The sequence below is a fragment of the Lepidochelys kempii genome, chromosome 21 (assembly GCF_965140285.1).
Source record: "Lepidochelys kempii isolate rLepKem1 chromosome 21, rLepKem1.hap1, whole genome shotgun sequence".
NCBI lineage: Eukaryota > Metazoa > Chordata > Testudines > Cheloniidae > Lepidochelys > Lepidochelys kempii.
Window position 1 is genome coordinate 6,797,312 of NC_136400.1, and position 13,565 is coordinate 6,810,876.

Below are 13,565 nucleotides of genomic sequence, written 5' to 3' on the forward strand. Positions count from 1 at the left end.
TCACTGCGTAGGTGGGAGCTGAGCTCTTCTGAACATCTGACCCTGACTGTGGGGGTCTGAGCCCTTTTGAAAATTCTAGCCTGTGTCATCATGTCCCACAGTAGCCACTCCGTATGGCGGCCAGCACGCTGGGACAGCCACCTCAAAGGATGTGAGCAAGTCCCAGATGCACTTCCTGGACTGCGGAAGAGACCAGCCGCAATAGGTTTGTTATCAGTCACCTGGTTAGATAAGGCACAGCTGATCCGCTGTGACTCTGCTGCAGGGAGCCAGCCCGGGTCCCTCCCTGTCTCCCTCCAACGCCCTGCAAATGAGAATTAAGCGCCATCTCCTGCCCTCTGCCACCTCCGTTTACCTGCCCTCTGCTGTGGCTGGATCTGAACCCGGGTCCCTCTCGTGCGTTGCCATGAGCAGACCCTGCTGCTGCTCCTGTCATAGCTGCTTCCCTGTTAGCTGAGAGATCAGAGACAAAGTGAGGCAGAGCGCAGAGCCCTGGGGCTGTTGGATCTGCTAGCTTCACATGGCAGAGGTTTGGGGGGAGCAGACACACCTGCACAAAGACACTGATATCAGGAAAAAGAAAAGGAGTACTTGTGGCACCTTAGAGACTAACCAATTTATTTGAGCATGAGCTTTCGTGAGCTACAGCATCCGATGAAGTGAGCTGTAGCTCACGAAAGCTCATGCTCAAATAAATTGGTTAGTCTCTAAGGTGCCACAAGTCCTCCTTTTCTTTTTGCGAATACAGACTAACACGGCTGTTACTCTGAAAACTGATATCAGGGCAGCTCTTATGTTTAAAGGGTTTGTGGGGTGCAAAGCCCTGGAGAATGACATCCTGGTTAGCCACCGGACAGGTGCAGCCTGGGAACAAGGCAAGCTTCCCCGCACACTCTCAGCCTGGCCCGGGAGGGACCCTTTGCAGCGGGAAAACAAGCCAGCTCGCTCCTTGGCCTCTCTGCTTCCGAGCGCCAAGGAGGGAGCCAATTAGTGCCAGTTGATTGGTGCCGTGGAAAGCCAGGCTCTCAGGCCGTGAGCACCACCTGGTTTCCCAGAGGGCAGCATGAAGCCAGCTGACCCAGGCTGGATTCAGGCTGGCGACCAAAGGGGAGAATCAGCTCTGGAGCCCATCACCAACCTCACTGAGCTACCAGTGTGCGACGGGCTGCTTTGTTGTTCTGGTTAAAAACAGTATAATGAACTGGCTAGTGTGTCTGAGCGCCCCCTACTGGATGGGATCACAACTAAACAGGTGTGTGTCACACACCCCTTACCGCTAATGGTAAGATTCTCCTCTACTTCAAGTGCAGTCTGAACCCTGTCCCCTTGTACCGCTGACAGTCCCTGTGATATCTCTCTCTGAACTCTTGTCCTCAGAGCACAACAGCTCTGCAGTGCCCTGCCAGCTCCTCTGGTATCCCCAGAGTCCCTGGGCTGGCAGCATCACCCGTGCTCAAGTCAGATGAAGAACAGAACCAGCCCCCCCAAACCCCGCCTTGGTTGGGCATTGCATTAATTTTTGGACATGCTGCCACCTTGTGGCAGTTCAGAAATATGACTGGCTGCCAAAAGGCCAGCTGGCTTGGCCTAACCCCAGCCTAGGCCAAACCAGTGCAGACACAAGGTGGTGTGAATCCGCCCAACCCACCCGCGCCGGGCAGCCTACCGAACTTTCCTTCATCCGGGCCAAATTAAAGCACCCCTGTGTAGATCCAGCAGTCGCCCTTCCCGTAGCTGGCTATGGCACCGGCTCCGTTCTCACGGGCACTGATGTGAGCACAAGCCAGCCTGGTGACCGATAAAAGCATTGACCAGGCAACCAAGTTGTGGCCCCTCCTGTACCTGAACAGAGCATTGACTCCCCTGATCACACAGAGAGGGCACAGATCAGCACCGGGCATTATGCTGCGGTAGGGCAGGGGTTAATCAGGTGGAGAGGAGGGCTAACGCAGCTCTCCAGAACGGCATCGCCAGCAGGTATTTTGCATCCCTCGGCCCCCAATACACACACACACACACACACACGCATGCTGCTGCCTTTTAAATATTAACCCAGGGGCAAGCTCCGGCTATAAGACCTGTTCTACCAGGGAGGTAGCCCCATGGCTGCCAGCCCCCTCCCAGGAATCTCTCTGCACCGCTGCTCTTGACATAAGGGCAGAGAAGGGTCACAGAGACCTCAAGCAAAAAGCCATGCACTCCACGCTGCATACAGTATTGATTGATATATATATATATATTTGCTGGGCTTCCTTGCCCTGGCCTACCGGGAGCCATTGACTGAAAGAGAAGAGCATTGCCCAATGTTTAGAGTAGGTGGGGACTAGGAGCAGACAGAAATCGGGTTTGGTTTTGGCTTAATTGGCTGGTGAGCTGCTTGTTGGCTAGCTTTTGGCTTGTAGCTTGTTTGGCTTGCAGCTTGTTGCTTTTTTTTGATTGGCTCCCGGCAAGCAGGGGAGAGAGTCAGGGGTGCACAGTGGGCCCCGCACAGTTCCAGACTGTGTGCCGGGGGGATCTAGTCACATAGAGTGTTGAGGTTCTTAGGAATTGGCTTGTTCTGGCCTTATTTTGAAATGGGATTAGCTTGATTTTTGGCTTATTGTGAAAGTCGGGGTGCTTATTTGCCACGTGAAAGTTGCCAGCTGGGACTGGGAGTCCGGGCTCCGGCATTTCAGGCCTGGCTCTGCCACTGAATCAGTGTGACACTGGGAGAGTCACTGCTTCAGGTCCCCCTCAGTCCAGCCAGAAGGGCACTGGCTGTTTCGCACGGTTGTTGTGCGTTAGGGTTTGGAACAAGCCTCGAGTCTCCTCAGAGGAAGGGAATTACAGAAGTGCTGAGCATGGTTTTTTCCCCGATACAAGGAGCAACCAAAGTGCATTTGGTCTGAATGACGAATTTCAGAATAAGGAAAACAGTGACAAGAAAGAAGAACAGTAAAGTCTCCAGGAGACTTCCTATATTTCAGTCCATTTTTTAAATTTAAGACAGATGAAGTCGGGGCTTTTAAAAATGTTGAGGAAAAATCTTTTCCCTGCATTAGGATTTGCTTTGGAGACGTGCGAGTTTATGCTACTCATTGCAGAGTCAGGATACATACCCGGGGGTCTGGCCTATGTCACAACTGTTAAGCTTAATCTTAAATATGTTCAAGGCAAAGAAGCTCTCTCTCAAAGTTCCAGTCTCTACGTATGTTGGTTCCTCTTCCCTCTAGTGGAGGGATTTTGGAAAGACACCTGTCAGATGTAAAACCTACAATCATGACAGAGCTTTCTTACTATAGCAGAACCTCAGAGTTACGAACTGACCGGTCGACCACACACCTCATTTGGAACCGGAAGTACACAAGCAGGCAGCAGCAAAGACACACACACCCAAAAAAGCAAATATAGCACAGTACTGTGTTAAACGTAAACTACTAAAAGAATAAAGGGAATGTTGGGAAAAAAAAAAGATTTGACAAGGTAAGGAAACTGTTTCTGGGCTTGTTTAATTGAAATTAAGATAGTTAAAAGCAGCATTTCCCCTCTGTATAGTAAAGTTTCAAAGTTGTATTAAGTCAATGTTCAGTCGTTGTAAACGTTTGAAAGAACGATAACGTTTTGTTCAGAGTTACAAACGTTTCAGTTACGAACAACCTTCATTCCCGAGGTGTTTGCAACTCTGAGGTTCTACTGGATTGCAACAAGCAGTTGATTCTGTAAACATGTTTTTAAGGGGTACTAAATCTCATGAACTTGCTCAGATGACCCCAAATTTGGAGCACTAACCCTACCCCTCAGCATGTGCATTTTTAGAATAGTCGTCTTTAAACAGTGACTCTCAAGCTTAACTATGGTTGACCGTTACTATTTGCTTTTTATGTTACAATAGCACCCAAGGCCGTAAACCTCCCAAGCCGGGCGCTGTTTTGTATAAGTTTGTCCACAATGGGGCCAAACTCTGATGGGGACCTGCTCAAAAAAACTCACTTACCCCGGAGAATCTGGTTTGTGGCATGGTAATAAATTACTGACATTGTTTATATTACAGTAGAGTTTAGAGGTGCCAGCCAGGGATCAGGGCTCCATTGTGCCAGGCGCTGTATCATCTGTACTGTCAGAACCAGAGCCCTCTCATTTAACAGGCACTGAGATGGGGCTGTGGGGGTGTATTTAAATGTATGTAGAAAGAATAGGAGTACTTGTGGCACCTTAGAGACTAACCAATTTATTTGAGCATAAGCTTTCGTGAGCTACAGCTCACTTCATCGGATGCATACTGTAAGTGAGCTGTAGCTCACGAAAGCTCATGCTCAAATAAATTGGTTAGTCTCTAAGGTGCCACAAGTACTCCTTTTCTTTTTGCGAATACAGACTAACACGGCTGTTACTCTGAAACCTTAAATGTATGTATTTGTTTCTATGCATGCACACTGTTTGTGTCCATCTGTGTACATTCACATGTCTACATGTGTATGAGTGTCCATGTGTGTGCACGTGCACCCTCTCTTCCTCACTAGTGAACTCACTCGACTTTGATCAGTCTCTCCTTGGAGCACAAGTACAGTGCCCACAAGAGTCCCCAATCTCTGCGTCTCTGGCTCTGTTCCTCCTGTTGCCCCTCAATCCACATCCCCGGGGCTGGTCATTTCTCCTTGATTTCTGCAGTGCTGGGAACTCCATGTGTACACATTTCCCTGCAGAGAACTCCATGTGTACACATTTCCCTGCAGAGAACCAGTCTATGCAGAGACCCGACCGACAGGAGACTTGCTGCTGAAAATGCACCTGGAACTATTCCTAGAGAAGGATGTGTACAAGTTCAGGAAATTGAATGCTAAATAAATAGCCTTTCCCTGCCAGTACTTCATGTTCAGAAGATAACAGGATAACAAGTCTGTTCTGTTCCTCTACCTTGCCAGGGCAATTGTACCAGAAACTTCTGAGAAGCCATGAGGAGCTCTTTTGGAGAAGGACTAACCAGCCCAGGGGCTTGGTATTGGTATTCTGCTACAAAATCATAGAACTGGAAGGGACCTCGAGAGGTCATCTAGTCCACTCCCCTGCACTCAAGGCAGGTCTAAGCATAAAGCCTTTCAATCTCTAGCTTGGCTGGTCTAAGCCCTATCCAGGTCGGTAGCAGCTGAAAGCTGTTAACATCTGACAGCTGTTTGATTTGATCCCACAAACACTCATTTTCACTGCCAATAACCCACAAAACCCCATGCTTCTTGCCTGCTGCTCAAAAATAACTCCCTGCAGCAGCTGGCTCCGAGAATCCTCTTCACTCTTCAACAGTGCAAAGATTTGCAATAATCTTCACAGAGTGTTGCGCTTAATTGGATTAGGCAGATGCAAACCACTGCCCTCTAGTGGATAGAATCAGAACTTCCCACCAGCACGTGACAGGCCCTATACTGCTAAGCAGAGTCTCATTTAGCTCAAGCAGTAGAGGCCTTTGATTCTGCAGCTGGAGGATCTGGGTTCCATTCCTGGTTGGTTCTAAGTGGCCATTATGCATATCATAGGGACAACAGTGAAATCTGACGTTGCTGTGGATCTGTGAGAACGTAACTACAATTCTAGGCACTACCGAAGAATGAAATGAATGGAAGAATTCTTTGTTTGCATCTGCTATCCTAATCATCCTTACAAAACACTCTTTGGGCAGAGCAAGACAATGGGTACGTGATTAAAATTGCTTGCCAGCCTTTGTATTGCTTTGTAACTGCAGCAGCATGATTAATTTTTTTTCCCTTTTGTTAAAAAAAACCAAGTCTGAGAAAACAGCAAATCCATTTGCTATGCCCCAAGCACACTAACGGGATCATTTTTGTGCTTTTCAATGCCTGAGAGAGGACGAGAGCTCCAGTGAGACACCGCCGGGAATCAGCACGTGGGAACAGGAATAGATTAGCCAGAAATAGAAAATATCTATACATACTCCAGGCACTGACTCCATGGGTGCTCCAGGGCTGGAGCACCCATGGGGAAAAAATGGCGGGTGCTGAGCACTCACCGGCAGCCCCCCATCAGCTGCTCCTCACCACCCGCAGTGCCTCCTGCCTGCCGCAATCAGCTATTTTGCAGCGTGCAGGAGGCTCAGGGCATAGAGGCGGAGTGAGGATGCAGTGTGCCCAGGGGAGGGGGAGGAACTGGGAGGGAAGAGGTGGGGCAGAGATAGAGCGGGGGCTGAAAGAGGCGGGGCAGGGCGGGGTCTTGGGGGAAGGGGTGGAGTGGGCGCGGGGCCTGGCGCAGTCTTTGGAAAGTCGGCACCTGTGCATCCGGAGCCTCGATTTTACAGTGAGGAACAGGTCGGCATGGCTTCCCATTCCGCTGCCTTCAGTGCAAGGGGAACCCCATTGCAGTGAGGTGAAGGACAAGAAAAAAGCCACACAGTTCACCAAGCCCTGCACCTGTGGGGTTCAATTTTAAGAACATTTTGATTTTATGAAATAGGGGGTTTACTGTACGGGCTGATCTTGTATTACTTCCCCTGCAATACTGTACTAGGCAGAATGAAGCAGGGTGGGGGCTTGTCTAGACACAGAAGTTGCCCCACTTTAACTATACCTATGCTTGGCAGAATTTGGTTTTTATTTTTTTATAATTTCAACAGATAATATTGATGTTTAGTTGTAATCATTTTTTCAATTGTAATCAATTTATATTCCCCCCGTGGCAGGAAATTATGGAAGGTTCAGACTGTAGGAGGGTCAAGCAATTATTAATGATAATCGATGAAGAGATTCAAAAAATTTAAGCTTTATTACCATTAAAACACAAACTGTAAACATCATGTGTCAAAAGATATGAAGTCAATAGCCTTAAATCAAACTCTAATAAGTCCTCATGCAGTGTTTTTCTTACTTTGCCTGTCTGTACAGTCTGATTATTATCGAGGGAAATATCTTTTCATCGGTTTGGGCGTTTACAGGGAAATTGGCATTTACCAAACAAAAGCTAATGCTTTCAATGCCTAACTCCACACACAGCACAGCGATTGTCATCAAACCTCTGCCCATGTTATAAATAAGTTATAAGTTATAAATAAGGAGGAGGAAACTAGCAATCCCTTTTAACTCCACTGAACTATGTTGGATGGAACGAGAGTTCAAGTGATAAAGTTCCCATAAAGTTCCTTAAACAAACGTTTCACAAAAGTACAGGGGCATGTCCCCCTGTACTTGCCAGCTGGGGTGGCAGACTTCTCAAACTGTTCTCCAGAGCCTCAGCTTTCATGTTTAAAAAAAAAAGTAAGTTTTTAGCTGTTATGGTTGCAAAAAACATTTCAAAGCGTGACAAGTGTAACCCATTCAGCGACTCTGCCTGACTTTGCAGAGAGCCTGGAACAACACCCTCAGTGGTTGCTAAATCAGATGCCAATGACAATACTTTAAATGTTAACTACCTTGATCACATTGTGAAGATCTACGCAATCGACTCGGCGACAGCTCATTTGGGGTTTGCATTTAACACCACGTGGCAGGGTGGAAGAAGGGGCATGACTGGTTTAATTTCCCCCAAAGCTGGGGAAATGCTGCCTTAAAGGCACAATACAGATCTCATTGCACTGGCTGGGACTCAAATCCCGGAGACAAGAATTCTGCTGAGGACTTGGCAAGGCGCGGGAAGCACCGAGCAGTAAAAGGGGAAGCGCTTTGCTCAGCCAACGGGGACAGTTGGCCTGTATGGATCCAGCAGGGGGTTAATAAAAGGCCTGATAAAGAGCAATGAGAAACCTGCTAGTTGCCATAAGAAGTGTCATGCCCAGGAAATTAAAAACCATGCACCATATGCTGCACTGTGCAGGGCGGGAACTGGCGACGGCAGAATAGGTGGCTTTGCTAGACTGGTCTCTGCCTCTAGCAGCATTTGCATCTGCTCTAGTGCACACACTAGGCGGCAGGCTTGACTCGCGCCGCCTTGTTAATCTCCCCGCCCCCCCATACACACACAGCAATAACTTAACCTCCCCCTCCTCCCTTCTAGCACCAAGCGGGGAAGGACAGTGACACAGGAATATGAGGAACAGAGGAGAGGGATGACATGCGTAACCTAACCTACTGGCACGGCAGCTGGAGAGGCAGAGCCAATGGCTGCCTTGCATGCACAATGAGTCCATCCAGCCCTCCCCAGTCTGTCAAGTCCTTAAGTTGCAGCTTTTGACTACCTCGGTGTTCAGAGAAAAGATGATGCTCGGCACGAGGGGAAGGAAGATCCCGCTGCCAGGCAGACGGCATGGACACTGATCCCGACAGGGCTGGCTGCTGAGAGGTACGTGCTTTCCAAGGCGCTGCAAGGCAGGGTTCCGAAAGCCATTGGTCAGTCTCTAAGGTGCCACAAATCCTCCTTTTCTTTTTACGGTTACAGACTAACACGGCCGCTACTCTGAAACTAAGATCAGACTTTAATTTTCCAGCAGGGGAGATATGGAAATTTGGCTTCCTCTAAAATGATTCATCCTGCTTCCCCTCAAACCCTCCCACCCCCCAAAACCCCATATCCCTCCCAGCACAAAACACTTCGCTGCAATCTCTCCCTCCGGGTCTCTCAACGTTCTGCTCGTGTTCGCAGAGAAGTCAGGAGCGGAGGCTGGACAAGATGCAGGGAAAGCAGCAGGACAGAGTGGGTTGGTACCTGTTGGGCCGGTGGGCTGCTAACTCGGGCACTGGGATGCTAGCCAGGCAGGCAATGCCAGACAGCGAGCAGGGGCCAAGGGACAGGCGGACTCCTTGTGGGAGTGCAACGCACTGCGCTGCTCGGGATTTGCGGGTCGGGATTTAATGAGGAGCAGCAGCAGGCTCATTGACAAGGTCGGCACTTCCTCGTCCAGCGTTAGGCTTGCAGGTGCTCAGATGGGCAGAGGGGATTACAGAGAAGCAGGGGCTGGGGTTCACCCCTGAATTTCCACTGGAAGGCAGGCTTTTGACCCACCTCTCTGTTCATTCACCCTTAAGGCTTAGCAAACAGCCCTGATGAGTGTCCAGCACCGATCCTGCTTCTTTAAAACAGTAGCAGAAAGCCAGGCAGATGAGGGTATGGGAAGGGTCTAGACAGCAGCTCTGCAGTGAAGTAGAGGGAGAAAGTGCTTTAGGGAATCACCTTGTCTTCTTTATTATACAAAGTTCCTTATTCAGTGTTAGAAGAAAGTGGCTCCCTATGCCAGGAGGAATCAATAAGCAGCCTGCAGGTCAAATCCGGACTGCCAAATGCTTTGGATCGGATCCTGAAATCTTTTTATTTACTTATTATCATTATTGTTATTATTTTCTCTGGAGTCTGGACCTTGACCGAGAAATTTGGACCTTGACTACTCCTGCCCTGCCATTGTCACTTGACAGCCCCAGGGCTTGATGTTTGGGGGACGGGTAACTCCCCCCCAGGAGCACATGGCTCTTGCATTCCATTTCTACAGACTCAGGGTTGGATTCTTGATTACCCCAGGCAGGGATGGAAGGGGAGGTAGGGAAAAGGTAGCTTTAAGTCATTTTTGCATTCCCATAGTCCAGGGTCCTGTCTGGCCCCTGGTATAAATTAGAGCAGCCTCAGGCTGCTCTATGTTATATACTGCTGACCATGGCCCCCTAGAGGTCTTGAGAAGAAGAGACTAACCATAGTGCCATGTGCTCTGGCCATGCCCCAGACATACCCCCACTCTGCCCCCTATGCTAGGGGCTGGGAACAGTGCTGACACAGAGCCCTTTTGACAGCTCTACATCACCAGAGCAGACAGGGTGTATTTTCCAACCAATCCAATGCCCCTCTACGCTGTAAAGGCGACGGATGTTATGGGAGTGCCCTGTAGCTGTATATATGCAAATGAGTTAATAAATAAGGTGCCAGTAGATGGCACTTAAGGATACCTAGCGTAGTTGCTGGGGTTTGTAGGATAAACAAAATTTGCTGCTGTGCACTGAAAATGGTTTCCGTTGTGTAGTGCTTTACTCCAGTTCTTAGCAATGCAAAGAGGCCTCGGAGTTCTCAGAGCCCACACCACCGCCAGCGCCCGCCTACCGGCAGGAGGAAAGTATAAACAGCGTGATCTTTTGGTGCAGATGCCAGAACTGGATAATGCAAAGGGCAACAGTTGCTGTTCAGGAAGTGGGAAAATAAACCCTTCCTCCCACTCCCTTGCATCGAGAAACAGGCCTTGAACTATTTAACATTTCTTAGGAGGCTCCTGAGACATGATGCCACTGCCCCAGGCCACTGCCCTGTGCCCCAGCCTTCCCTCATATGAGTCGTTGACTGGACATAGTACAGAAGTGGTCTCTCAAAGGGGGCTGTCCAATAAGAGATTTAATATGCTGTCCAAGAGGCAGAAGTTTTCAAAGCAGTCTAGAAGACTGAGAAACACCTGTTCACTTCAGTGTGTGGAAACCCCCTAGGCTGCTGTGAAAATCTTGCCCCACATTGCTCCCTGAGGTGCTGTCACCTTGCAGTACATTTCCAGTGAGTCTTCTGCAGACGGATTACCCAGCTGTCTGTAACGGAGCTACGCTACTGAGGCAAGGCAGAGCAGACACTGCGGTGGCTGTGGGGCCTTCCTTTCCTTTTCCTGTGACGTCTCTGTCCCCAGGGAGCTCTGGAGTTGAATGGCTTCCACGTGTCACAGGACAAAGGACGAATAACATGTAGACAGACGACAAAAGTCAAATCTGTGTCAAAGTCACAGGTGTTAAGGCCAGAATGGACCGTTCTGACCATCTAGTCTGACTTGCATAGCAAAGGCCAGGGAACATCACCCTGCATCCAGCCCCTATCTTGTGGCTGAGCTAGAATGCACCTCTTGCTGACAATCGCCTATGCAATTATGCATGTGTACTTGGGAATCATAACACAGTGTTACCGGGGAATTAAGAGAGGAGTGTGATCCAACTCCGGTAAAGCCAAGGGCAACAATCCCCTGGGCTTCCATGATCCTGCAGCAGGGCCTTGGGTGTTCTGGGAACAAAAGAACACCGGCTGAAGTTTAGGCCATTGTTATTGGGGGTATTAAGCTAGCAGCCAGAGGCACATACATTTAGGGTATCTGCATGAGGAAGCAGCACTGCTCTAGGTATAATCTTAAACCAGTGCAAGAGGCTGTGTGGACATTCATTTTGGTCTGCAACAGGTTTATTGCAGTTTAGCTGAAGTCGATGGGGAACAGGTTCAAGCTGACGTAAAATGAGCTGCTCTTAAGCTGAAAGAAGAGCATCTGCACAAGAGCTTGCACTGGTTTAATACTCATTTCAGTTAAACCAGTGCAACGTCTGCATGTAGACAATATAGCAGTGAGAGAGCGCCCCAGCCCCAAAGAGCTCACTGTCTAATGAGCCGCAACAAAGGGTGGGAGGGGAAACGAGAGCACAAGAAGAGGAAGTGATTTGGGCAAGGTCATACAGCAGCTCAGTGGCAGGAGCAGAACCCAGGTCTCCTGACTCCCAGCTCAGTGTCCTAGCCATGAGACCACACTCTCTCCTGAGGGCTCCCCACTCCCCCACCGCCCCTTTGAACCAGATAGTTTATCCCCCAAGGACGAGAGGAAGTGAGAGCTGAACGCCCCAGTTCTCGGAGCAGCCTGATGTTAACGGCAGCAGCCCTGTTCCAGCGCGAGGGAGCGCGTCCCCAGTTAATCAGCATTTAATTAAAGGACATGCTGACATTTGGAAACTAGAAACAACTCTCCTGTGTGGGCTGCCTCTCTCTGCCGCTCGCCTTCTCTCTGAATCACTCCCTGACATTTTGCCAGATGAGGATGTGACGCTCTCCCTCCCTTTGTAAGAACTCATTGAAAAGGAGACCAAAAGCCACCGCCTCTCCAGGGGGAGAGGATGGCACGGGGCCCCAGGTTTTGGTAGCGGAAGGGAAGAGCCACTTACCACCCCCTTGGCCAGCGCGAAGGAAAGAACCAACAGGTGGCATCCCTGTTGCCTACCTATCCCTGCCAGAGAGCCCGAGAGGTGACAGCACGCGGCAGGGGAGATTCCAGTGGTATCCTGCTGCCTCTTCTGTGCCCAACTGACATGCCGCAGGGTCCTTGTTCTGCTGGGAATCCTGCTTGCATAGAACATGCCTGGCTGGCAGCCCAGTGCACACATCGATACCCTGTGGGGATTCCCCACTGGCTGGCCAAGCCTGCTGTTCCCACCACCCCCTTCAGCCACAACCTGCACTGAGCCCCAGGCCAGGACCTCTCTAGCCTTCACTCACTCTCTGGGCAAGCGCTGACTGACACCCTCTGCTCCATGCATCCGCCTTTCTACTCCAGCCAGTCGCATACTCCCCATAGCTGAACCAGCACCTGCGCTGGCCCTGGGAGCAAGAGGAAGAACTGAGGTTGTTCCCCGTTTTGTTTGCTTTTGGTAGAGCTGGGTCCAAGCTGCCAAGTTCTGATGCAAGGTTTGAGGCTGTTTGGATTCAGGGTTTTGATTTGGCCCATTAGAAGACAGGGGGCCAGCCCCACATCTCAGATCTGGGTCTGAACTAGCTCACATTGCACAGGTGTCTAGATTCTGCGGCTGGTTCAGAGCCCAGTTTAGATTGGGGAGCTCTCTCCTCCCCCAACAATCCCTCCTCTCATACTCTTGTCTAAACCCAACCTGTTCATCCTTGTTCTCAGGTCGGTTTCCAATCCTCCTCTCTCCAGCCTGAGACTGGGGTGTGGTGAGCTGGGCAGGTCCAGCACAAAACCCCCCTGGTCTGATTCAGGGCAGGGGGCTGCAGTATCAGTGGCTCTGGAGTCTTGGAACTTCCTTCCACCACAATCCATTTCCAACCGCACAGCACCTCCGCATTGCACTTAGAACTCACCGCCGGAGACCCTGAGCAACCTGTGGGCTGAGACACTCCGGCCCCGTCTGCACTAGACTCTGGCACCTTACAATCCCATACTGCTGATAGTCCTAGTGTAGATGGGCTCCTGACATTTCCACGATCCTGTCATCTAGACCTACTCTGAGCGGGTTGGTCAAAACACCAGCAGCCTGTCTACACTAGGGCTCCTGTTGTTGCTATAACTGGTGGGAAAATTCAGAGGCTGAAGACTTGCACAGACAATCGGGTTCAGCGTGGATGTCTCAGGGTACAACCACGGGGATAGGCAGCACCACCCACATGTTGTTATTAATTATGTTATGGTAGAACCTAGAGGTCTTGCCTGAGATCAAGGCTCCATTGCGCTAGGTGCCGTACTGACATGTAGCGAGGCATGTTTCGCGCCTCAGGGAGCTTGCAGTCTATACAGACACAACAGATGAAGGGTAGGAGGGGAAACTGAGGCACAGAGAAGTGCAGGGACTTACCTGAGGTCACGCAATTGTTTGGTGGCGGAGGCGGGAACAGAACACAGGTCTCCTGACTCCCAGCCCAGTGCGCAGGCCACCACACACACCCTGAGCAGCACCCAGCCCTGCAAGGAGAGGAGAGAACGTTTCAGAGCCTCCCAGCACTGAAATCTGATCCCCACGCACACTGGCATGTCCCCTTCCTCTCCACCCCATTCATGCTCCAGCCCCGTTTCTCCATACTCTTGACCCCCCAGGCACACCTCAGCCCTGCCACCATCACAAGCCCTCACACTCACCCCCCCCCCACCATCC

General features: G+C 50.2%; 1 protein-coding gene across 1 annotated transcript in view; it reads left to right on the forward strand.

Annotated features, from left to right (window-relative positions):
* Window positions 1–8,053: 8,053 nt before the first annotated feature.
* BLACAT1 (BLACAT1 overlapping LEMD1 locus) overlaps window positions 8,054–13,565 on the forward strand; it is a 63,153-nt gene continuing 57,641 nt past the window's right edge. The window contains exon 1 of the mRNA XM_073319781.2: window positions 8,054–8,256. The gene's annotated coding sequence lies outside the window, so the exon portion shown is untranslated. The remainder of the gene's footprint in view (window positions 8,257–13,565) is intronic.